This window comes from Lissotriton helveticus, chromosome 1_1 (genome assembly GCF_964261635.1).
Source record: "Lissotriton helveticus chromosome 1_1, aLisHel1.1, whole genome shotgun sequence".
In the NCBI taxonomy this organism is placed as follows: Eukaryota; Metazoa; Chordata; class Amphibia; order Caudata; family Salamandridae; genus Lissotriton; species Lissotriton helveticus.
The window spans coordinates 365,026,011-365,049,020 of NC_136057.1; the positions used below are offsets into that span (position 1 = coordinate 365,026,011).

Here is a 23,010-nt window from a genome sequence, read left to right on the forward strand (position 1 = left end):
ACCTTTGCCACTAGGGGTTTGTGAAATTTTCTTTACGCTCTGGTGATTCATATAATTTCTGGAAATTTGTGTTACTTGAAATAGGCATAATTTTGGGAATTACACAAGTGAAATGTCTCAAGGGAGATTAGTTCAAGTATAAAATGTATCGTAGGACATACTTTCATTCAACCCAGTCCCCTTGCCCAGATTTCGAGTGACTTTTGAACGTGCAGTAATCCATCCCATTCACTTGTCATTCGAGATACCGCAAAGTGCATTTCACATAAATTTATGTGCAATTTTTATGGCAATTTTGCACAATTTCCTAGAAAACAATGATGTGACTATGCATACCACTCTTTACCATTATTGTCCTTGACAGTAAACTGTAACCACCTACAGACTACACATTGTCGTCAATTCACCAAAAGGCTAGGGGTAGCGGAAGTGACATCACATTTCCTTTGGCTTTCATTCACTTACACATACACACACATTAACACATACAGTCTCTCTCACATAAACACACTCTCACAAGCACGCACACAACATACATTTTAAAATATTTTGTTACTTACCTCAGCTGCAAGGGAATGTCACATGCCAGATGAGTGTATTCCATTTTTTAACCCCTTCGCCGCGGGGGGTATTTTCCCGCTGTGCTGGGGGGGAGAGGGGCGCGCACGGCGCCCGCATGCTCATGACGAGCTGAGCTCATCCTGAGGCACGGCGCTCCTGTGCTCATGACGAGCTCAGCTCGTCACAGGTGCATTACCTGCCGTGCAACGCTCAGCACAGCAGGGGAATTATCCCCGCGTGTGAGCGTTCCACGGCTCATGACGAGCTGAGCTCGTCATGAGCACCGGAGCGCCGTGGCTCAGTCATGAGCATGGAAGAGGCTATTACTACAATGGCAAATAATGTAATATTAATAATTGTTAATGCAATAAAAAATACTGACACAAAACAAGGAGAGTTGAGCCCCAACCGACCTCCATAAGGAGGAGCTGCCCTTTGTGTTCCTGGCACTGATTTTGCCACCTCTGGGGCAAGAGGTGGCAAAGGCAGCGCCAAGGGTTGCAAGGGACAAGCCAGGGGCTGCAGCTGCTACCCATTGCGCCCCCTTAATGACGTCCATGAGACTACACTGCCATAATGACCGACATTCCACACTGGGCTAACAAGGATGACCCCATCAGACCACATCCTCCTTTTCTAGGTGAAATCCAGGACACTTCCCTTGCATAATCAACCTAGATACATGGACGTCAATAGATGAGGGCCACTGGAATTATGCGGTAGAGGAGGCCGAAATTATACAGCAGGGTTGACTAAACTATGTGGCAACAAAAGGCAAATTATGCAGCACTATTTGGAACATTTTGTGATAGTACTACCTCTTCACTTTGCTATTTTACAACCGTTAATACATTCTAGGCAAAGGTTGCACCTCATTAGTACCAGTTTAACACCCAAATACAGCAATTAGCAAGAGAAAGGTGTCCAGTCAATCTTGGCGAAGGGCCTTCCACTGTGCCGCAACACGTTTCACTATGTTTTCAGTAACTTTGGATCCTTTTGAACTAGAAACATTTTAGTTAAAATCTGAAGACTATGCAGCAGAGGGTGGATTATGTGGCGCACTCAGCAAATCCATAATTATGTGGGAAACTGTACGGCCACAAAAAAGCACAATTCCAATGTCCCTGACACAGACTCAGCCCACACACGCTTACACAAAGAACACTACAAAGGCCCTTTGGCACATTCACCCATGCACATATAATACTACATTTATCCAAGATCAGACTGCTTTTACTTTCACAGTAATTGGCGAAAACACTTCTAAATAAAACATCGAACCAACTCGCTGCTTCAGACTCGCTTTACTTTCACAGACGCATCTAAACTGTACTGACGGAGCCACAGGCCTGTCCAGACACGCATGCATGCACGCACGCAGCCTGGGGGCGGGACCGCCCTCAGGGATAAATAAACGGGCACGAGACCGCTCGTGGTCTTCGGCCCCTAACTGCCAGATAGCCTCACGCGTCTTCTGTGGTAAAAGTTTAGGCCCCACTCCGTGGCTTAGGTTGACCCTCCCCTCCCGTGTCTCTGTAGTACACTTGGCGACGTGGGCGGAATCTCCCACGCCTCGCCCCCTGCAGAGACGACGAGCACAGCCATGCTCGTCACACACCTGCCGAGTTTGCGCCCCGGGCGCTCGGGCTCACGGCAAGAGGCGAGTCGCTGCGGGTGCTCACCCCGTTGCTTTTACCGCGTGGCTTGCCAAACGCCGCGGTACTGTACCCGCGCCTGCCTGGCACAAAGGTGAGACCTTTTTCCTCCCCCCTCAAGGGAAAAATGTTGGCGCGAAAAAAAAAATGGCCGGTGTTTGCGGCGCATCAACATTTGACAACGTGATGAATTTAAAAAAATAAAAAAAACTCAGAGGCCGTTTAATAAATAACATAGGCCTTCACGGTGCCTATAACAAGTAGAGCATCACGTCTGCCGCACACCTCGTCACTCGGAGGGACAGGTTGGCCCTCATGAAATAAGAGACATGGGGAAATTATTCAGGCCTAGTACACAGGCTAGGACAGGTCGGCCCTCACGAAATAAGAGGCACGGGGAAATAATTCAGGCCTAGTACACAGGCCAGCCATCGCTACTGCGCGTTGCCTGCCAGCCTACTCACCAGAATACCACAACCTAGTGCGAAGGCCTACCCTCACCACAGTGCATTGTCAGCCGGCCCGCACACCAAACTGAGGCAACAGCATCTCGTGGCTAGTTTCATTACATGGGCACATAAGGAAATTCGAACAGCGCAAAACACAGCCCCAAACTCTAAGGACCAGCCTCTCCTAACGTGTTCCACAGCGAACAAACTCCCGCCTCTAAGGAAAAAAAAAACAGGCCGAAGATCATAAGGGCCCAGCTCATGCCAGCTGCCCTCGCACAGCCAACCTCACGCGGCCCACAATTCCGTGTGTTTGAAACAGGTGCACCACTACGCCAGCCTTGAAGGTTTGCCTTGAGAGGACCCATAAAACATTCTGTGACGGACATTAGGCGTATCAGTGTGGACAATTACTCCCTCGGAAGGCAGACCAGCACAAACAAAGCTACTTCACAAAACTACGTGTAAGAGAGCCAAGCAAGATGAACCCAACACCGGCCACGGGAGACGTAAGTGCGGCCGCAGCACCCACCGTACAGCCAGCAGGACAACAAAACGTCGGGGCAGCGCCAGCGCCAACAGTACAGCCAGCAGGACCATCGAACGTCGCAACACCCCAGCTTGGCATGCCTGCACCAGGACAGGACGTAATCAACGAGTTTGCCCCACCAGGACATGGCATGGCTGACCCTCTCCCGCCTTTCAGTGAACTGTCAGACCCTTTTACGGTAGCAGCAAGATGGCGCCTGTGGATCGGTCGTCTCAATCACTATTTCGTGGGTGTAAGAGAGACGGACGGGAAGGTTAAACGTTCACTTCTGATGTGCTATGGGGGCGATGAGCTCTACGAGCTTTTTGAAACACTGCCGGACAGGGGAGATGCCAACGATTATGATGCCGCGTTGCTGCCCTAAATCACAATTTTTTTGACCCTTGTGTCAATCCAGATTATGAATGGTTCAAATTGCGTCAAGGAGAGAAAGAATCCTTCGACTCTTTCTACGCAAGACTCAGGAAGCTTGCGACAGCCTGCGAATTGCCGGCTCAAAGGCTGGAAATACGTGCGCAGCTTATACAAGGGTGCAGATCAGTAAAGCTCAGACGCCTCATACTCAGACAGCCGCGCATCACACTTGATGAAATCCTTGTTCTAACAAGATCGCACGAGCTCTCCAGTGCACGGGCTGACGAAATGCAGGCTGCCCTGAACCGACCAGGAGTAACAGCTCCGACCCCGGTCCTTAAGGTTGATGTCATTCGCAGACGGCCACAAATGCCGAGAAGGAACACCCCAACAAAGCCAACCCCAGTGTGTGGCAATTGCGGAATCGAACATTCAGTTGGTGGGAGGTGCTTCGCAAAAGGCAAAACATGCTCAAATTGTGGAAAACTTAACCACTTTGCAAAAATGTGCCGTAGCAGTGGTAGTCGCCGGCCTGGATCTGGTGTGAGAAGCGCAACACAAGCTGTATGTCAACTGTCACTTGAAAATCCTGGACCCTGCAGTGACACATCGCGGTCCGCATTCCACCTGGAAGATGACGATGACGATGTTTTCTTTGTCTCATTCGTGGGCAGGGAAGGCTCCAGAAGACGACCACCACCAATATGCGAAGTCACCATTGCTGGCTCACCAATTCAGGCGCTGATTGACACAGGAGCATCAGTGAATGTGATGGACAGCATCCAGTATGAAAAGCTATCTCCACGTCCACCCCTTGCGCCATCAAAGGCCAAAATTTACACATATGACAGCGATGACCCGCTTCCCCTCCGCGGAGTCATGGAAGTGGCAGTGGCCTGCAATGGCCAGGAAGTGAAGACAAGGTTCCATGTGACCGGAGGAAAGCGCGGAACCCTACTCAGCTGCCACACGGCAGAAGATCTCCAGTTGGTGTTTTTTTGCAAATCAAGTACACGAACTTCACGCTGACATGATGTTAAAGGATTTTCCAACACTCTTCCAGGGGCTCGGACGTCTAAAAGGAAAAACTTTCAAGCTGCATATAGACCACACAGTACGACCAACAGCACAAAGGCACAGGCGAGTGCCTTTCCACCAGCGGCCACAAGTGGAAGAAGAGTTACGGAAACTCGAAGAACTCGGCGTCATTGAAAAAGTATCTGGACCGCGCCGTGGGTCTCACCTCTTGTCGTCGCGCCCAAACCAAAACAACCCGGAACCATCAGTCTATGTGTAGACATGCGTCTCCCAAACAAGGCAATCAAGAGAGAAAGGCATCTAACGCCCACGATGGACGATATCGTAGCCGACTTGAATGGGGCTCGGTGGTTTTCTAAGTTAGACCTTAATGCAGGCTACCACCGGCTCGAGCTGCATCCCGACAGCTGAAATATCACCACCTTTTCGACACGTCGGGCTCCAACGCTACAAACGCTTGAATTGTGGCGTGTCCTCTGCTGCAGAGGTTTTTCAAAATGCCATAAAGGAAACACTTTCTGGGCTGACAGGAATCATAAACTTACTTTTTTTTTTTTTTTTTTGTCCTCATATATGCCACCAGATTTTGTATGCTCTAGATGGGTCTCACTGTCGCCTTTTATACTGACATTCCTGAAGCCGCCCCGGGGTCAGTATCTAGCTGACAGAAATGTCCCAGAGGTGGGTTGTTTCCTTATCCAACTCCCCTGACTTATGATGGAGTACTTCAGGCCAGGGGAGGACAGGACCGACACAACCTCTGGCATAATCATCGGACCGTTTACTTGTTCGACCAGGCCTCCAGTTTTGACCATACATTCTCTGTATTTCCATCGCGACCAACCATGTCCATCTTACAGACTTCCATTATGCTTTTCAGACACTCTGCAAATCTGGGGGGGGGCAGCTGACTTCTATTCTTTACATATCTCCCTTCTGGCAATAACTACCACGTAAAAAATAAACTGTGAATGTAAGTTATTAATATTATAGTCGTGGGGTAGACCAAAAAATACTAACCTAGGGGTACATAAGATGGATGTTGATAGTACCTCACCCAGGAAGCCAGCTACCGCTCTCCAGTACTCCTGAATCTCGGGGCATTCCAAAAATATATGCATGTCATCTGCAGCTGTGAGTTTACAGCGGGGGCAGTAGTAATTATTCTGCGTTATCTTATATAATTTGGCCGGGGTCCAATATACTCTGTAAGCCGTGAATAAATGGTTCCGCCTTAAATTAGCTGGTTTAATTAATTTCTGGGATAAAGAAAAAGAGTCTGACCAGAGTTTACTACGCTCTTCGGGGTATTCAGCTATTGTATTCCCCCAGAGGCTCGTCAGTTCAAGGTCTAAGTTACTCTTTTCATCAGTAAACAGTTTATACCAGAATGATACTTCACTAATCCAGCCCCCCCCTCTACGAATTGCATCCAGAAGTCCAGTATCTTTTTCCCGCTGTAAAGTCTGGCTTGACCACCATGCAGATAATTGGTAAAATGTAAATCTCGTCAGTAGCCCGTTTGTGAGTAACGTTAGGGAGTTCCAGTCCATGAGGCCTGAATCCACCCATGAATTCCCCCAATTCAATATTCCAGCTGTTCTCGAAGGGCAGTGAGAGCTGGTCTTGAAAACATGCAGGAGTGCCCGGGGAATCCCAGATTGGAGTGTAAGTATGATAATAAGGAATTCCCAATACATTTCGGATAAACCCCCAGTTTTTAAGTGCAGTCTGTAGGATCTTTAGGCGAACTTTCTTAAAGAATTTCTGGTTGCCAAACTTAAATAAAAAAAAAATCTTGGCCATATGGTAAATCATGTAATAAAGCCTGGAACAGACGGCCCTGTGAGGAAGCATCTAGTATGTTAGCAAGTAACCTAAAGTTTTTAAAGTGGAAAGCATGGCAGTATAGTAGTAAGTCCGGTAAGGCCAGACCTCCAATTTTTAAGCCCCTCCTCAGTTTTTTCCAGGCTATCCTGGAAGATTTACAGGCCCAGATAAAGGAACCAATCTTACCTTGGAGGTTCGTAATTTCTTTCAACGGGAAGGATAAAGGGATGGAATTATAAAGAAAAGTCAATTTGGGGAGTATGGACATTTTAATGAGATTAACTCGTCCATATATATTTAATGGTAGATTGCCCCATCTTGTTAATGTTTCTATAATGTCTTTAACAACAGTCTGCCAGCTAATTATCGGTATGTTCTTTAAATTTTGAGTTAAATAAATTCCTAAATATCGCATTTTTTGTTTCACCCCCTGGATGGGAGTGTTATTATTCCACCCCATTATCTCTGTCTTCTCCTTGTTGATCTGGTATCCTGACAGTTTTCCGAATTCCTCTGCCAGATAAAATAGCCTGGGTATAGCTTCTATATGGTTGGAGGTGTATAAAAGGAGGTCGTCAGCATATAGGGCAGTTTTTAACTCCAAGTTAGCCATCTTAAAAGGTTGAATAACATTATCCTCTCTGATGCCACAAACAAAAGGCTCCATATAATATCGAACAAAAGAGGAGACAGGGGGCAACCCTGTCGAGTTCCTCGGGATATATCGAACCAGTCAGATAATGCCCCGTTAACCAATACTTTTGCCGTTGGGTTATGATACAATGATTTGATACCCTTTATAAACAGTGGGGGAACCCAAACGCAGCCATTGTGGCCCAGAGATAATTCCAATTAACCTGATCATAGGCCTTGGCCGCGTCTATCGCGACCAAGGCTAACGGGAGGCCTTTATCTTCAGCGTAATCTATAGCTCCTATCACTTGAAAAGTTAATTCATTTAATTGTCTCCCTGGAATAAAGCCCCTTTGATCAGTGTGGATTATAGATTTTATTATCTTCGCGAGTCTAGTCGCTAAGATCCCGGAATATAATTTCATATCTGTATTCAGGAGAGAAATTGGCCTGTAAGATTCTATTTTCTTGGGGTCTTTATTAGGTTTTGCGATTAGTGTTATTGTGGCTTCAGCCCAAGTAGGGGGAGTACTATGACCCAGGGACAATAAGTGATTAAAGAGTGTTGTGAGGACGGGTGACAGTTGTTCTGTGTAGTCTAGATAGACCTCTACCGGAATCCCGTCTGGACCTGCCGCTTTGCCCCGCTTCATTTTCTTTAATTGGGTTAATACTTCCCCCTCCGTGATCTCACTTTCTAAATATCTCTTATCCAGGTCAGAAATTTGAGATAAGTGTTTTTGAAACAGCCAGGTCTCTATCTCTACTGACTTTGGGTCTTTATCTTCAGTATAGAGGCTTTTCATAAAGCTCCTAGCTTTGTCTCTAATATCACCATCTTCCACAATCAAATCCCCTGTCTCTCTCTGAGTTAAAACTTTAATATCATTCCTGGTTCTTTCCTCTCTAGATTTCCATGCTAGAAGGGCCCCACATTTTTCACCATATTCGAAGTTCTTTAGTTTACTGGTCTCCCATTTTTCTTTTATAATTTTCTCGTCGCAGATTTTAAGCTGGAGTTGTAGATCTATAAGCTCCTTCTCTAAAGCCTGGACCCTCTCGGAATTTGATAAAATTGCACTTTGTAGCTCAGAATCTTTTCTAGTTATTGCTGCTTGATCTTCCCTCCTTTTGACTTTTATAGCCTTTCTTTTGTAGGTCATTAGGGAGCTCAAAACCCCTCTCAAGAAAGCCTTATAAGTTTCCCAAACAACCTGAGGGGTAGAGGAGCCTATATTTATTGCAAAAAATTCTATAGTTTTTTCTTTTACTTCTCTTTTTACCTGGTCACTAAGTAACAATGTCCTTTCCAAGGTCCATCTGGTTTTTAAGGGACTCAAGTTTAATAAGAATACCAGTTCCAAGACTACGTGGTCTGATATCCCGACAGGTATAAACGAGAGAAAACTAATGTCTGTGAGAAGGTGCTGATCAACTAAGAAGTGGTCAATCCTTGAATAGTGTTTGTATTTTTTGCTGTAGAATGTGAATCCCCATGTAGAGCTGTATTTCTTCCTCCATACGTCTAAAAGACTAAAATCTTTCATCATGCCACCTAAGGTAGAAAGTGATTTGGTGGGAGCATGGTACTTGGCTTTGGAGGTTCTGTCTAATGTTTGATCGAATACCAGGTTAAAATCACCTCCCAAGATTATGTCATAATCATAAACTTAAGTGACGACATCTTAATCTTCTCCAAGACCCTTGAGGAGCACCACGTCCACCTCCGGGCCACTTTGCAACGCCTTGCTGATCACAGACGCATCTAAACTAAACATCAAACAAATATTACACTAACCCCACACAACTATAGACCAACAGACTAGAGACCAAGTGCATCAATGGCATACACAAACTTCCAAGCAAAAGTTCCCATGTTGAGATTGTGCTTCAGTGTCTTAACAGTGGTAGTTAGCACTGTACACAAAATTATAACATAACAATAATTCACACATGCATAGACAACCCTGAAAAGGCATAGAAAGCCACCAACTACTCAGGCCATGTTCTCCTTTCCCAGTTCCTATCATCCTTGCTATATCCTATTGCCCTATCCATATCTTATATCTCCTCAAGCTGAAAATAGACTGAGTCTGGAAGGTTTATTTGTCTTCCTCGCACCAACATCATACATCAACCTCTTCGCGCACACAGGCCTGTCTTACGGCTCCTTGTATCTGCACTGATTTTCCTCCACATTCTTTTTGTAGAGGAAATACTTAGTTCCACCTTCCTACAATGAAAGCAGCAACTCATTCATGGTTAGGACCATTTGTAGTAGCAACTCCCACACATCTTATACAGGATGTAGAGAAAGAGAAGAGATTGAAAATAGCTTTAGATTCTCCTCGAAATAGTCTCTCCTTGTCTCCTGCCAGACGAGACTGCTTCAAAGCAAAGCTGAGCAGATACCCATGCGCCAGGCCTTTACTGTGCTGTGTGAGTTACACATCACACTGCCACTCCATGCCAGGTGACTCCCAGCTGCCATCACTTCGGCACAGGCCCCAGTGTTAAATGAACCGCAGTGCTGTAGTGTGGCCATGTGCCATGAAAGAGAAGCAAAAGACAGGCGGAAATTGAACATGACGACAAATTCAAGGAACTGTCATGATTTTTGCAAACCAACTTTGCTTTGGTACATGGAGGGCGCCGGTTCCACAAATATTTGCTGCTGTGGCTCCTGTGGTACTGATATCCTTCCTTTAACCCCTTCCCTGCGGCGGCAATTCCGCCGCAGCGCTAGGGGGTGGGGCGGCCGCGCGGCGCTCCCATGCTCGTGACGGAACCGCTCCGTCACGAGCCTCGGGTGCGCTGTGCTTATGACGGAGCTGTTCCGTCACGGCCCCGCCTGCTCAATGGAACATCCAGAGCAGGCACGGAATCCGCGCCGCGCAGGCGCGTCGAGCAGGCCTTGACGGAACCGCTCCGTCATCAGCACAGCGCGTCCGTGGCTGGTGACGGAGCGGTTCCGTCACCAGCATGGGAGGGGTTCAAAGTCAGGAATGGACCTGCCAGAGGGCTTGATGATGCGCCAGATGGTGTCACCATGAGCCTTAGGATCCAGAGATACTCATTCGAGGGCTCCATGAGAAAGAACCACTCGACGGTCAGACGGGATTCAGTTGTCACTCTAATGTACAGAAGCAAGCAGATATCAAGGCTTGAGTAAAACTGTGGTGGCTAGATTTCATTGTTAAATGTTGTATATGCAGCAGGAGTTTAAAGAATGGTGGATACAGTCAACCAGCCCTACCCCGGGTACCCCATCACCCTTTCAGGATGGACGGGTATCTTTTGAGACAAACCACGTCAGCTCCTAGATTTAAGTCCATGAAAAACAAGGTGATAGTGTGCTGGAACCCACCGGTCATGACCAGCATCCATTAACTTTCCCATCCACTGCCAGTTCATCTCCTACACCAGAGTGGAAATGATCAGTTGCAGCTGTCCTCTTTCAAGTTTTCCCTTGGTCTAAGGTAAAGTAGTGTGATATGAAGGCAAGATTAACAGGAAAGGTACAAATAAAGGCCAGCGCCCATTCCTCCGTACATGTGGCGTGAGAGGTCAAGATTATCTTGCTATCCAGTTTACTCTCAAACTGGTGTTGTGTAGCAGCACTATCTATAGAACATGAATGCACACAAAGGCAGGTCGACATCTCACCAATAAAGGAATCCATACGAAGGAGCATATTTACAATGACTGGTGTATCCCTGCAAATCAGCAGGGATGCGCTAGGATCGATGCGTCACGCAACCCCCCCCCTTCCGCCACCACGGATGCGTTGCATTTACAATGCGGCGCACCATGGTGCAAGGAGGGACAGATGTGTGACGCATCTTGTGGCGTAAGGGCGGCGCATTGCTGGAATTGCGTTGCAAGCGTGACGCAACACCAGCAATGCACAGGGGCCGCCCATACTTAACGTGGTGCGTCACTCCTTAAGGGTTTGATGCAGTGGCGTCGTAAAACTGACTCAGTGAAATCTTGTAGATTTCACTGCGTCAGTTTTACGGGGCTTTCCTGCAAAGAAACGCCCACCCCGCAACAGAACGCCCACATGAAACCTGCGTCAGGTTTCATGTGGTGCAGGGCTTTACAACGTGACGCATCTGCCTAAATGCGTCACGTTGTAAATAAGTTGCAAAGTGGTGCATGATTTACGCTGCCACTGCGTCACAAAAGTGATGCAACTGTGGCGCAAATGTGTCGCAAGAGGCTTGTAAATCTGCCCCATAGTTTGGCCATGCATTTCAGAAGGTTTCTCAATTAATGGTCTCCGTGATGGGTCCTAACGCTATCCTCGTTTTATAAAATTTAGTAGGTCAGAAAGAAAACCCTCTGATTTTTAGACACTGTAGACACAAAGAGCATGTTGGCGCATAACAGGAAGTCCAACAATAATATGATTACACCACTAGTCTGTCACAGATTGTGAGATGTTTCTAATTTACCTTTACCTAACTATGTTGTGGCTTCCATTTTCTTGCAATTGTTAACCATGATACCAGGTTGCGCCTCTCCGGATGTGCAAAGCCTCACTCTAATGTCTGGCATTATAAGCGAAAAATTCCCATGTTTCTTGCTCTGCCCTGAAAGTTTACATTTTTGTATAAGTTTAGAATGCCTTCTTTACCTCTTTGCTTGCACCATCTCCTTTTGTTTCAATTAAGCGACAAGATCGGCCTTTGAGCATAATAATGTATAAGTGTATCCTGTGTAGTGTACACATTGCCATTTGTGCTCAATAGGTGCTAGGGGATTGACAATGCCAACAGGGCTTCTCATAGGCTGAGCTATGGCTGAGTCTTGCGTAGTCTTCCATAAGTAGTTCCAAGACTCATTAGTCGTAAATGAGAAACTACATCTCAGGCATTGGGTCGTTTTACAATGTTGGGATAATTCGTAGGGTCTAGGTTACCAATTTGAATCAGTGCTAAGCTGAGTTAATTAAAGAACATCAATATGTGGAGGTAGATGTAAAATGAGATTGCTCACCCGGGTTTAAATAACACAAATTCGCTGAACCAATGGAAACCAGTGTTTCACAGCTGGTGAAGCCAATGTATTCTTGTAGTCCTGTCTTTATGTTTCCATCTCCTCCCTGGAAGGTTTGTTTCACAGCAGTCTCTTTGAAATCCAGGCAGATCCGCGATAAAGGCGCCATTGACAGAGATGCTGTTTCTGAGTGACACCGTCAGCTCGCTTCAACGCTGTCATTTCAAGACTTTTCATCGCCATCACCTCCAAGCTCTGACACCGTGGGGGGAACGCATTGTGGTTTGGAGTCACAACAGCATCTCAGGGAAGATGGCAATCATCTTCACTACGCCCCGCACTGTGAAACATCCCGACGGAACCCTTCTTCCAAGGACTGTACACGGCGTCATTGTCATCGTAATGGCTCGGGTTCTCAATGGCTTCCCGCTGTTGCCAGCTATCCTCGAAATCTACAATATTTAATCTTCTTTGCAAAGAAATCTTGCTTGCCAGGTATTTTCTAGGTAAATTTATAGGTGTTTTGCTTACTCTTAATTGTTCTTCCTTGCTTGATTAGAAAATGCCTTGCATTTAACACAGGTCAATCTTGGTCCTATTGAACAACAACAAACATCTCATACCCAACATTGACAGTCTTGTTCCATGAACAATAGCCCTGCATGGATCATGGCTTCTCAGAAGTTTGTGACAGGTTCACCTGCTGCGGCCACATGATTCAATTGTAGTCACACCCAGCCCACGAATGTTGAAAATGGCTATAGGGGGATCACAGCACTGCTGAATGCAGATTATGAATACAAAATGAGGACACGACAATGCAATGTTGGAGAAACTTTTAACATAGATGGCAAAAGAAGGTTCAACATTTGACGTTCCAACGTTCTAGTCATCAAAGTGATGGTAGTGGTCGCCGGTGGCTATTTGCTCCTAAATGTCACCTTGCTGAACAATATATTGGACAGGAATATAGTTTAAGCTCGCCAATCTTTAAAGATCATACTACATTTGCATGTTCTTTCTGTTGATGTATCAACTCTAAAGAATAGGTGTAGTCAGAAAAGGCAATGTAACCTAATCTAAGTTTAAGAAAATGTAGAAAATAACCGTAGTAGGGTCATGACACTGCGAAATGTAGATTTTAATGCAAAATGAGGACTGGACTATGAAATGTTGGAAAAACTAACATAGATGACACAAGAAAGGTCACCATTTGACATTGCAGCTTTCTAGTCATCAAGGCAATGGTAATCTCCATTTTTATGAAGCTGGAATAAATCTAGGATAATTTATAATCGAGTTCTCTGTCTGCCTCAGCGTGCTTCATGCAATGTTGTCATGCCAAGCCCATCAGTTCCACTCTTTGTTACTCAGGTGGAAATTTTTGTTCTGAGGATCCTGAAATTTATTTCCACTACAAAGTTTCAACAAAGAGTTTCTCTTGATTGCTTTCTGACTCAGCAATGCGTGAACCGTTGATGAATGCTGATTGGCTCTACTGCCACTCCTCTGAAACAAAAACGCAGTTTCAAAGATTTCTCATGCTAGGGATAAACTAGGACAAACAGGGCTCTGGGTATGGTTAAAGCTTGCTTAGGGGCGGTGTCGCTGATTACCAAACTCTAAAGCCTAACCTCGTTTTTTAAATTAAAATGCAGGATAGGGTATCTGAGAAGTGCACATCCCCCTGTCTCAAACTTCTTCAAGAGGCCTTCACTTCATTTTCAGTTCCTCTGCAGGCACCAAAACACTGACTCTTTCATCCTGACTGCCTCTAACTAGTGGGGTCTTCTAGAGCAGTGGTTCTTAACCTTTTAACTTCTGTGGACCCCCACTTAATGATTCCTGGCATCCAGGTACCCCCCGTGATTAATAATTGGAACCCGGGAACCATTAATGTGTTTTTATCGGAATCCAAGGAGCCCAGCCTAAGCAATTTCAATGATTTGAACCGCAAAACAATACACAATAATACAGCCGGTTTGACATCAGCCAAAGAGCTTTTGAATCTAGCAACAGAGAACTGGGACCCTAACTCAATAAAATATACAACCATCAAAACAGTATTGAAAAAGCAAGTTACATCCTGCTCACGAAAACTGGATATTGAAGCTTTGATGGCTAGAGGCTTCCACGAGTCCCAAAGCTCTCCTCATATTTTAAATGGACACAAACCACACCTTGTACAGACATTGGGCAGACAAGCCCTACAACGGATTTTAGCGGCAAGACTGCATGCGTTCCCCTTAAAACACCTGTATCCTTCAGCTAAAGTCAGACCAGCGATCACAGAGTGCCGCCTCTGTCACTATAAGCGTGAAACATTGTCTCACATCTTATTATGCACCCCTGCCCTGCTGCCGATCCATACAATCTATTTAAGGCCCATTCTTCTCCAATTGGGCACACGTACGGTAAAGGATGCAGTCCTCCAACTATACTTGTTGGACACGGTGAAGCACATGGCAAACTTTGCCAAATTTATCTATCAAGTTCAAGTTCAAGTTCAGAAATTTGTATAGCGCACTACTCACCCAGAGGGTCTCAAGGCGCTTGCTTGAGGGTGGGGGGTGGTGCTTTATTTATCGAATATCCAAGTTTTAAGTTGCTTTCTGAAGGAGAGGTGGTTTTGTGAAAGGCGGAGGTGGGTGGGTAGGGAGTTCCAGGTTTTGGCCGCTAAGTAGGAGAAGGATCTACCCCCCATGGTGGATTTATGGATGCGCGGAATATCGGCGAGGGCTTGATTGGACGATCGTAGATGGCGGGTGGGGGTGTAGAAGCACAGTCGCGTGTTGAGGCATTCGGGTCCTAGGTCGTAGAGGGCTTTGTGTGCGTGGGTAAGGAGACGGAACGTTATTCTCTTGTTGACGGGGAGCCAGTGGAGGTCTTTCAGGTGACCGGAAATGTGAGCTTGAGGGGGGATGTCCAGTATGAGTCTGGCTGAGGCGTTTTGGATGCGTTGGAGTTTTTTTTGTAGTTTGGCTGTGGTTCCTGCGTAAAGGGTATTTCCGTAGTCCAGGCGGCTTGTGACCAGTGCGTGGGTGACCGTCTTTCTTGTTTCGGTGGGGATCCAGCGGAAGATTTTTTTGAGCATGCGTAGGATGTTGAAACATGATGATGAGACGGCGTTGACTTGTCTGGTCATCGAGAGGGAGGAGTCCAGGATGAAGCCCAGGTGACGTGCGTGATCCGTAGGTATGGGTGCGGTTCCCAGGGCCGGTGGCCACCATGAGTCGTCCCAGGCCGAGGGGGATGAACCTAGGATGAGGACTTCCGTCTTGTCTGAGTTTAGTTTTAAACGGCTGTTCTTCATCCACTCGGCTACTTCTTTCATTCCTTCGTGTAAGTTGGTTTTGGCGGTGTTTGGGTCTTTGGTGAGTGAGAGGATAAGCTGGGTGTCGTCTGCGTAGGAGATGATGTTGAGGTTGTGTTGGCGCGCGATGGATGCAAGGGGACTCATGTATACATTGAAGAGGGTGGGACTGAGTGATGATCCTTGTGGTACGCCGCAGATGACTTCGGTGGCCTCTGATTTGAAAGGGGGGAGGCGGACTCTTTATGTTCTTCCGGCGAGGAACGAGATGATCCAGTCTAATGCTTTTCCTTGTATTCCGACGTTGTTGAGGCGTTGTATGAGGGTGCTATGGCAGACTGTGTCAAAGGCTGCGGAGAGGTGAAGTAGGAATGTCGTCTGTTGCTGCGATGAGGGCGGTTTCAGTGCTGTGTTTGGCTCGGAAGCCAGACTGTGAGGGGTCGAGGGATTTGTTGGATTCAAGGAAGGCGGCAAGCTGATTATTGACGGCTTTCTCAATGACTTTGGCAGGAAATGGGAGGAGCGAGATGGGGCGGTAGTTCTTAAGTTCAGTGGGGTCTGCTGTGGGTTTCTTCAGAAGGGCGCTGAGTTCGGCATGTTTCCAGCTTTCCGGGAAGGTGGCGGAGTTGAAGGAGCAGTTGATGACGTCTCGGAGATGGGGTGCGATAATGGAGTCTGCTTTGTTGAAAATGTGGTGGGGACATGGGTCGGTTGGCGATCCTGAATGGATGGAGTTCATCAGGCGGATGGTGTCTTCAGTGGTGATTGGGTTCCAGGCGCTAAGGTTGTTAGAGTGCGGTTTTGGTTCGGAGGTGGGTGGAGTGGGCTGGTCTTCAGACTGGTTTTCAAAGCTGTTATGTATGTCGACGATTTTGTTGTAGAAGAATGAGGATAGAGAGTCGCAGAGGTGTTGGGAGGGAGTGATGTCGTTGGTGCCGGCGGTGGGGTTGGTGAATTCTTTGACGATGTTGAATAGTTCCTTGCTGTTTTGGGCGTTGTTATCAAGTCGATCCTTGAATGCTGATTTCTTGGTGGATCGGATCAGTTGGTGGTGTTTGCGGGTGGCGTTCTTGAAGGTGGCCAGGTTGTCCGTGGTTGGGTTTTTTTTCCAGGCTTTCTCGAGGGTACGGCAGAACTTCTTGGATTTCTTAAGATCATCTTTGAACCAGGGGGCTTTTTTGCTACCTTGCTTGGTTTGATGGTTTTTCAAGGGTGCTAGTTCGTCGGCGCTGTGGGTGATCCATTGTGTGAGGTTGGTGGCTGCTTGGTTTGGATCCGATGATTTGGCAGGAGGGTTTTGGTGAAGCGATGTGAAGAGGTGGTCGGTGGTAATTTTGTTCCAGTTTCTTCGGGGAATATGTTGTGGGGGGTTGTGGGTCGTGTTTTTTTTGAAGTTGAAGTGAACGCAGCTGTGGTCCGTCCAATGGAGAGCTGTGGTGTGATCGAAGGAGATGTGCTTGCTGGAGGTGAAGATTGGGTTGAGCGTGTGTCCGGCATAGTGGGTGGGGGTATTGACAAGTTGTTCGAGTCCGAGGTTAGCCAAGTTGTCCAGAAGGGTGGTGGAGTTGCTGTCGTTTTTCTTTTCCAGGTGGAAGTTGAGGTCTCCCAGTAGAATGTAGTTCTCTGAGGGGGGGGCATGTGGGCTGATGAATTCAGCGACGTCTTCGCAGAATTGTGTGCGGGGTCCTGGTGGTCTGTAGATGAGGGTGCCTCTGAGTGTGGTGTTGGGGTCGGTGTGGATCTGGAAGTGAAGGTGTTCGGCGGTAGTGAGGTTGTCGTCGGAACTGGTCGAGACGCGGATGGTTTTCTTATGGACAATGGCGATTCCTCCTCCTGTTTGGTTGGTGCGGTCCTTTCGGGTGATTTTGTAGCCGTCCGGGATGGCTATGGCGATGTCGGGAGTTGATGAGGCGTTCATCCAGGTTTCTGTAAGGAAGGCGACGTCCGGCGATGTAGTGTCGAGTAGGTTCCAGAGTTCGATGGAGTGTCTGTGGACCGAGCGGGTGTTGAGTAGGATGCACTTCAGGTGGTTAGTGTCGGAGCTCTGTTTGGAGATTGTGGATTTGGTGTGGGTCCTGGTGCTGTCGAACTTGCAGGAGTGGCAGCCGAAGGGTCCATGGGTGCGTCCTGGGGCTGCTTGGTAGCAGATAGGTGGGCGACCGGGGTTAAGGGCTGAGAGGGTTGCGGCGTCGTACGTTATGCGGGCAGGGAGTATATTGCGGGGGACAGGGAGTCTGGCCCTGGGCGCGGTCCAGGCGCGGACAGGCGTAGACGGGCTTACCTTTGGCGCACCTTTGGCGCGCATGGGGCGCGTTCGCTGCGCGTGAACGCTGCGCGCGAATGCATCTGTCATAAGTGGCTAGTGGAGGGGGGCGGAGCGAGGGAGGAGCAGCTGGGAGGCGGAAGCGGGGTGGAGAGGCTGGCTACGAGGCACAACAAACAAAATGGCAGCGAAAACAAAACAGAAACAGGACGAGATTGGGGCAGACGCTATGGGCAGTGGTAACAGCACAATCAGGCAATAATTATTAATTATAAAGTCCAGCAATGCGAGCGCCACAAATTAAATGCGAGCAAAGGACAATAGCAGGCACAAAGATCTTTGCGAGTAATGCTAACAAGCGCTACGATACCCAAGCAGCAATATTTTTACAGGTAAGCAGTGAGAGCCAAGCGCTGCGATATCCAGGCAGGGAGCGTGGGGAGCGACCGCTTCTCACAGAGTCAGAGAGGTCACCTCTAGGGCGACTAGCCTTAACGGACAGGCCATCCATGGCATAACCTGACTTTTAACTTGTGGAAGTTCTAATACAGTATACGCTCCCCACACTCATGCTGTTTTACTTTATTTTAAATCTTTTTACACTGATTGTTTTTTTCTTTCTTTTCTTTTGTTTTGTTTTTAATATTGAATGTCCTCTTGTTGTATTGATTTTTATTAATCACTCAATAAAATATTACTTACTTACACAATAATACAGAAACAAGCATTCATCATACAAATATACAAATGGTGAAATATTTTATATAATTCACAAACAAATATAAAAAAATCTAGATTTTAATGGGATGGTTGGAGTTTTTCTAAGTTCAATTGAGGTCACCCATCATTCATACTATATTCTGTTTGAGGCACTTGCACTACTCTCACAAATCAATAAGAGGAAATCAACTCACATTTAAGGCTTCAATTTCAAATTCCCTCACATTTACATAGCGTTTTAAAATTTCCAATTTTGATTCTTGATTTATATACACCTTTATTAATCTGTTACCATAATTTAATTTTCTAAGTAGTCGTGGACCCCATGAGTAGGTGTTACGGACCCTCAGAGTTCCCTGGACCAAAAGTTAACCTGCTGTGCTACAGAGCTGTAAGCTCAGCCATTTTAGCTCTTTGAAATGTTTAAGAACATGAGCAAGAGACTATCTGTTTTTTTAACTTGTATGTAATTTGATATTGAAATGGAATTTGGACCTCGAAAGCACCTATTGTCCAGAATCATGAAACACAGAAGTACTGGGTTGGTTCCTTTGCGGTCTCAGGGATAAGTGTGGACGACAACTGCCCCTGTTATGAGACTCTGTCACAATCACGTGACCAGGCTCCGTGTTAGGGCTTGTGGAGATCAACAAGGATGAAGTATTCCAGCAGGAGAGAAAGGAGGCCTAAGTCCTTGTTAAAGACAAAGACATTCCCCTTCAACACCCAGGCCATGTCACCCTGAGCGCAGACGTGTTGGCATGGCACCCAGAGGAGACACTCGGACACCACTTGATAGCCCACCATTAGTAATGGGCCTTTACGTAGGGAAGCCATTATATCCCTTAAAAATAATTTGAGTATCACCTTCAAACCTGCGGACAAAGGGGGGGATGGTCGTTTTCGATACCCCAAACTATGAACACAGGATTATGGACCTTTTAACGGTGGCAGAACATTACTCCAAGGTCCCTATGAAGAGATGGACAGCATTCAAAACAGATATTACTGATCTCCTATCTTTTGCGAAGGAAAATGATTGGATAGCAGATAGCGAATATACATTTCTGACCCATGACAATGCCATTATACTAGCAATATATTGCCTTCCAAAGATCCATGAAAATGAAAAAAAATCCCCACTAAGACCTATTGTAAGCTGTATTGGTTCACCATTTGAACCACTAAGTAAATACGTAGAGAGCTTCCTTAAACCAAAAGTCATATATCGAAGATTCAGCAAATATGATCAGCATTATTGAGTGTTCCAATTTTAATAATCAGTCACAGCTATTGCTAACCTTTGATATTGAGGCCCTTTATATGAACATACCCCAGGATGATACTATAGCTGTCATCAAAAACATCCTGGGGCCTGCTGAATGCAGAGGGGCTAATGCAGAATTTATAATTGAATGTACAAGACTAGTTTTAAAACACAATATGTTTTTATTTAATGATAGTCTATACCTTCAATGTAAAGGGACCAGCATGGGGGGCACCTGTGCCCCCAGTTTGGCATGTCTTTACGTAGGGCAATTTGAAGGAAAACACATCTTCAATGAAGCTGCACCATTTTTCAAGAACGTGGCTAAATGGTAAAGATTCATAGATGATATTTTATTTATTTGGAATGGACCAGAAGAACTTTTAAATGAATTTCTAGCATGGCTAAATTTAGGGGATATGAACCTAAAATTCACAGTACAGTATAGTAATAGGTCTGTAAGTTTTTTAGATCTTAACATTAAGGACATAGGTGGCAGCTTAGAAGTGGAACTTTTCACAAAACCTACCGATAAGAATACCTTATTGCATATTACCACCCCAAAGCCCAGAAAGATAATATCCTCTTCGGGCAGTTCCTTCGTCTCATAAGGAACTGCTCGTCGTCGGAAGAATTTTATAAGCATTCAGAGAATCTTAAAATAAAACTTAAAGACTGAGGCTATCCAAAAAACGAATAAATCACTCTTTTAAATGAGCCCGATTCTATGACCGCGAAATCATGTTTATCAATACAAATAAAAAGCAACAAGAGAAAAATAACATGCAAAAAATAGTATTCGTGAGTCAGTTTTCAGGCATTTGTAACCAAATAAAAAATATCATCAACTCCAATTGGAGTATTTCGAATGATAATGACAAAATACTTTGGACCGGCCACTGTTTGCTTTTAAACGTAATAATAATTTAAAGAAAGAATTGGTACGCACTTATAGAGATGATGGAGAAGCAGAACAACGCACAATCGCTGGGACTAGAGCCATAGGCAACTATAAGTGTTCGCAGCTGCGTGATTTGCAATCAGTGCATAGTAGGGAAAAACACAACATATAATGAACACAGCCTTTGGGCAAAGGACCTGACTAACTGTAGAAGCAGCAATATTGTTTACCTGCTTGTATTGCCATGTAATTTGGGCTACTTAGGGGAAACAGCATGAGAATTAAGAGTGCGTCTATCAGAGCAAAAATCTGCAATAAAAAACATCAAAGAAAATGCTCCATTAGTGGATCATTTTAAGAGAGCAGGTCGTGTTTGTACTGACTTTACGTGTTCATTATTGAAACATTAAAGGAAATAAGAGAGGAGGGAACTTTACTATTAAACGCAAAAATCGAGAACAGTGGTATATCTCAATTTTAGCACTGTAAGGACAGGATTACATTCCAAAGAAGACTGGATGAGACTAATTAGTTGAAATTCCATCTTTGGCCACATGTGAGTTTGATATTATTTGATATCCACTCCACATGAGAGGTCCTTATTAAAAGATTTAGTCATCGGGTTCTGGTTTCACATCCCACCAATACCCCTTAGCAAAGGGTTGATACAGAAACTGTCACACTTCCCCTGCACCGATCCTCTGGCGTGAAACGAACGCGGTTCAAGCGTCTTGTTTCACGCCCAAACTACATCTCTAATGATCCCTACTTGTGGGTAGGCACGTGCGTGCAATGATGACGTGCCTACCGGAAGCCTCTTAATCCGGGCAGCGGCGGCAGTGCGGTGCTGCGAATTCTGAATTAGCAGACGCCGGAGAGATAGAGAGCTACGCTGGAAGTAATCCTTGGCATTGGGATGCTCGCTACGAGGGCGGTAAGGGTGACGTTGTCACCACTCATGTGCATGTAATCCTACTTCAAGTGGAAATGATCTGGGAACACTTTGCTCATTATTTTGACTCTTACTACTAGGTGGGGAAACTTTAATACCTCCAATGTTTTCCCGTGTGTGCACTATCAGTTACATATCGATGAAGCAGAAGATGTGATTCCTGAATGGATTCTCCACTCGTGACATTTGCTGTGATTAAACAGCTAACTATGTGCGAGGCATGAGAGGTTAATGCCAGTACAGTTTATTCGTTTGTGGTGATACTTATGACTGAAGACTTTATGTGGCTCTTGTGATTTTTCTTCCTAGCAGGGGCTTATGGTGTGTGTTGAGTATCAACCCCACCTGTGACGCAAGTTCCTACAAACATTGTGGTGGGTAACGTGTGGCGTGAGAGTTGTGTGTGTGTTGTGTGTGCCCATAGTGTGTTCGCTACTTATGGAATGGTGTCTTTTCTTCTTTTGCATACAAAGAGCCTTCCTCTGATACAAATTTAGAGAACAAGGGAGCCCCAATATTTTGACCCGGGGTGAATTAACGTGGTTAAGGAGAACACAGGTCTGTGTGAGGCCAATACGATACTCTGGTAGCCTGGGCTACAATTCAATTTGAGAGCAGCGTTAATCAGTTGTAGCAGCACAACAAGTCCAGGCAGGGCTTGTTAAAAAGTGGAAACCAATGTGGGATCACACTGCTTCGGATTTTGTTTACACCTGACGTCCAGGCTAAGTGCCTCCTGAGTAACCCACGCCTGCCGGGGTTCTCCCACTCAGCTTTATCCGTTCCTCGCCCCTCGTGGCTTTTACAAGTTCCTCTATAGCAGGTAATACCGGTTATACCTCCCAGCAACCTTGACACGGTTACTCCCGGCTCCGTGACTCAACTCATGATTCTACATGTTCTGCCACCAAGCTGACACCAGCGCTAATCAGTGTCTTCATTATGCCTTGCCTCCGCCCGACCAGACCCCCCTTGGACCCCACCAATTCTACATGCTCATACCTTGTTCGTCCTGATGATGATCTCTATTATTTGAGATTGAAACGCCGTTGACAATTACAACCTAAACTCCCTAATGCTGATAAATTATTTGGAGTTTTGTTTTCTGTTGTTTTCAATGCGATGTTAATTTTAATTGTCACCAGCACCTTTCACTTCACGCACTTTCACGTACCTGTGTGAGCGCCAGAACTATTAGCTTTAAATAACAAATGATACTCCATTTATGATGTGAATAAATGCGATGTCATTTAAAATCCTTGTGTCCCGTCAAACACTTTTTAACAAGCCCTGCCTGGACTTGTTGCACTGCTACAACTGAGTGACGCTGCTCTCAAATTGAATTGTAGCCCAGGCTACCATAGTACCGTATTGGCCTCACACAGACCTGTGTTCTCCTAAATCACGTTTCCTCTGATACGATACCTACATCAAAGATTGATTCGCAGGAATGCAGGTTCTCTTTCTTTACAGGTAGTTACAGCTTAGAATATGTTTAGTATCTCAGAGCATTTCCGACA

General features: G+C 45.9%; 1 protein-coding gene across 6 annotated transcripts in view; it reads right to left on the reverse strand.

Annotated features, from left to right (window-relative positions):
* The window catches only part of CACNA1C (calcium voltage-gated channel subunit alpha1 C), a 2,299,705-nt gene that overhangs the window by 917,676 nt on the left and 1,359,019 nt on the right, over window positions 1-23,010 (reverse strand). The gene's annotated exons all lie outside the window — the stretch shown is intronic.